The sequence below is a fragment of the Cajanus cajan genome, chromosome 8 (genome assembly GCF_000230855.2).
Source record: "Cajanus cajan strain Asha chromosome 8, NIPB_CcT2T_4, whole genome shotgun sequence".
Classification (NCBI taxonomy): Eukaryota; Viridiplantae; Streptophyta; class Magnoliopsida; order Fabales; family Fabaceae; genus Cajanus; species Cajanus cajan.
The window spans coordinates 20514371-20519053 of NC_138524.1; positions in this window are offsets into that span (position 1 = coordinate 20514371).

Genomic DNA, 4683 nt, shown 5'->3' on the forward strand with positions numbered 1-4683 from the left:
AGTCTCACATCTATTAGAAATAAGGTAACTAAAGAGTATTTGTACTCATCTTACAAGTCCTACATCGACTAGAAATAAGTTAATTAAAGAGTATTATAAATCTTTTCTTAAACTTTTAGCGACAATTTTAAATGCCAGTAACAAATGACACAAAAAGTTATACATTTTTCTCGACCATTATGAGAGTTTTTACAAGTATATAGAATAATTGTCGCTAAATGTTTTAGCGACACTGCATACAATGGCTAATGTGTGAAATGTCGGTAAAAGATTTTGTAGCGATTTTTATTGCCACTAAAAGTCATATTAAATGCTACTAAAAATCTATTTTATTGTAGTGATTGTTTATACACGTAATATATTTTTAATTTGATCCTTACAAATGTAGTATATTCTTAATTTTCTTCTAACTTAACAAAGATTAAATTAAAAATGTTTTAATCCCATAAGGACTAAATTAGGAATATGTCATGTATATAATTAAGGACTAAATTAAGAATCACTACAAGAATTGTCATATAGTGATATACACCTTACAATGACACAATATGTTTCACTAAAAACTATTTTTATCTACATAATAAATTAATATATGTTGGTATATTGTTAAAAAGTGTGGGTATAGACCATAGTATCACATAAAATATATTGGTAAATCTCATTTAAAATCAACACTAAAATTGTATGTAACTAATTAACTATATGTCAAATAGCTATATACATACATATATAACATTTATAATGACACTTTTTGTATGTCACTATATGTAACATTTCTTCTAATGAATATATACAGATTGAGTTAGCAATTTAAGAGACTAAATAAATAATGTTTACATGTTTAAAGACTGATTTAAAGATTAAGTTGAGAATCTATTAGATATGAAGGGAATAAATTATGTTTAACTAGTATTTTATTATTAAATTTTAGGGAATCAAGTTAAAAAGGTTGTTTTTTAATATTTGAAGGACTGTTTAGCGTGATTTTAATATTTTTAGAATTACTTAAATAATTAATTAACTTTAGGAAATTAACATGTAAGAGAGAGAATAATAGTTTAAGAATGAAATTAATGGTTTACTTGTATTGAATTATATTCTTAAGAAAATAATCACGATATTAATGATAATGTAAACTAATTTACATTAATAGTAACTTTAAATCCAAGTGGTCATAAATCATCGGACATTATTTTATTATGCGTATTTAAAGTTTGTACATTTAAACAAATTAAATACAAAAATATTTGATTAAATCACGCCTTTCTTTTATATATGGAATCGAATTTCGAAGTTTACATTAACTAACGCACCGTGCTCCATTTAGACTCATTATTCAACGCTTAATTTGAGTAATTTCACGTGTGTATTGTTTAATGGGAAAATATTTTATATCAATCACCAATTAATAAGAAATTATAGCTATAAAAAAAATTGTCATGAACCGATACATATTTGACATAATATTTATTATTAAAAATTATTTTTATTTATATATTTTAAATACAATGTATATTGATATCTTGTTAAAAACATAAGTATAAATTATAATGATACATAATATATATATATATATATATATATATATATATATATATATGATTAAATTTCATTCAAGATTAATACTAAAATTTTACGTAATTATATGTCAAATAAATTTATATATGTATTGTATTTACATATAATAAGTAAATTATTGTATATAATATTTCTTATAATATACGTGAAATAATTCCATAAAATAACTTATAGTAGAATTTAATAATTTAATATTTTTTTACCGTATATGTTTCATATTATTAATTAGAATATGTTATGTGATCGGTATACAATATGATGAAATGTATGAGTAAGATAAAAATACGATATAATAATAATAATATGATAAACTTTAATTATATTTATTAATTATATAAACCTATATAAGTATTTACCATAATCCAGTCGAATATATAAATTGTGTAATAACAAAATTACTATTTCATTAAAATTACAAATTTTTAAACAGTAAATTTTATTTAATTTTTAAATTTTATAAATTATTTAAATTTTAATTCTAATTGAATTATGCATAAGTATTTTTTTATTTTGGTAGTTACGTTTCTAAAAATTATAAAAATATATATATATATATATATATATATATATATATATTTAAAATTACAATTCTTATTCAAATATTTTTCTTTAAAACTATTTGTGTAATGATTACTTAGCTTTTAATACATTAATCAACTATATAGTCAAAATTGTTATATTTATATTTATATATAAGATAAAATATTGAATACAATATTTTATATGTATACAAATAATATATATATATATATATATATATATATATGCTATATTATATTTTATATATAATATACTACTTTATGTTTTATATATTAAATTTAATATTATAACGACTCAATAAGTCACTACACTTAGCATGACATAATTACAATGCAACGAAAAACAAAAAAAAAAAATCTATTAACCTAGGGTTTGTTGGACTTCTACAATGAATATAATAAAATATTTATTACTTGGTCATTGGTCCTTAATACAAATTATGGAATAAGAATAAATAATATAGAGTATAATGTGAAAACATACATCCACTTGTGGTCATTATTATGACAAAGAAATCATACAAACATTAGAGAAAGAAAATTTAGGGAATAAAGAAGTCTTCTAACCTTTGCCTTTTTTGAATATGTGAATCAATGGAGCATCATATACTTTTTATATAGGCAGGGCTAGGAACTCCTTTATAAACTCAGAAATGTAATTGGCCTTTAATTTGGCTCCTTCATTAAAAGTTAATAATGCATAAATTTGAAACTTATGAAATAACTCTTTTGTAAAATTGTCTATGATGCTATGACTATGTAATTCATGAATTAATCATTTATCGTAATTTACAATAAAAATATTTGCAAATTACATAATTACAAAGTTTAAACATGGTCACTCATGATTCATAATATGAAATAAATGTAAATTATGTATAAGTCTATGAATCTGATGGCATAAAACTTGCATATCAGCGCTAAAGCTTTACTCATTTTGATTCATCACATAACCTTATGATAAAACTATCAAATTATGCTCCTTTTCTTAATCCCTATAGGTAAACTAAGAAATATAATTTGATATTTTACCCTAGTTGATTATACACACAATAACTCATGAGATAAACTTATTATATTTAAGTATAATCAATCACAATATTATGTCTAATTCTTTATATGATTTTAAGCAACAAAATATATAATTTCAATTAATTAAAGATGTTATGGCTAATCAAGAATTAGTTGAAAATATAAACATCACTAGACAAATTTTTATTTTTAAAAACTTTATGATTTTTAGAATCATCAAGATTTGAGACACGTTATAACTCACAATTTGAATTGGATATATGATAACTTGTGTCTAATACCAATTGTCATCATGAATTAAAATAAACAATTATAACTCAATTCAAATTATGAAAATAATTATGATAATTTTAATTAATATAAATTAAAATTAAACCTAATTATAGCAATTAATGTAAACCGAGGCACATTACAATAGCCATATGTCAAATCACGTAATCATGATATTAAGATTTCGTATTCAATTTCAATAGATCAACAAATAAATAAATATTAATTTAAATAAATAAAATAAATAATCATACAAGATTATTTATAAGGATCTTGATATAATTTTAATTCGTATATACATTGGTATATTTATTCATAAATAAATAGATTCCCTTTTTTATGATTAATTCATAGATGTAAAATAAATGAATAAGTAAAATCTTGTATGAGTATGATCCTTACAATTATATATGGTATGCAACGGAAATAACATAATTATAATATATATATACATATATATATATATATATATATATATGAATAAAATGGTTGCAAGTTTAGCTCTGATACCAATTGTTGTACCTCTACGATGAATAGAATAAGATATTTATTACTTGATATTGGTCCTTAATACAAATTATGAAATAAGAATAAATAATATAGAGTATAATGAGAAAATATACCTCTACTTGCAGTCATTGTTATTAGAGAGAAAAAAACATAGAAATATTAGAGAAAGAAAATTCAGATAGAATAAAGAAGTCTTTTAGCCTTTACCTTTTCAAAATGTGTGAATCAATGGAGCATCACATACTTTTTATATAGACAAAGCCAGGGACTCCTTCATAAACTAGAAAATGTAATTGTCCTTGAATTTGGCTCCTCCATTAAAAGCCAATAATGCAGAAATCTGAAACTTATAATGGTTATATCAATTTTGATTGTGGGTCACTTAATTGTTATATTCTAACAAGGTTATCATACAACAGTACCTGGACATCCATGCAACATATATATGTATACGATGCAGAAAATATAAAACATGAGTCTTTGCCAATTTTAACTTGAAAACACAAACCCCTTACGGTGTTACAAAAAAAAACTCTATACATATATACAATATAGTATATACATCTAGTATGAAAGAATTGAAAACATACAACTCGAGCACCGATCAAGTGTCTCTATATACATGTTGTATCAAAATAACTTAACAAAACATAATAGTCATTCCAATCATGGCCATCCATCAAACATGTTTGTCCTACCCTCTTAACAAGTATGATAATAGCAGTTCAACATAGAAAAGGGGTAAACTTGTAAA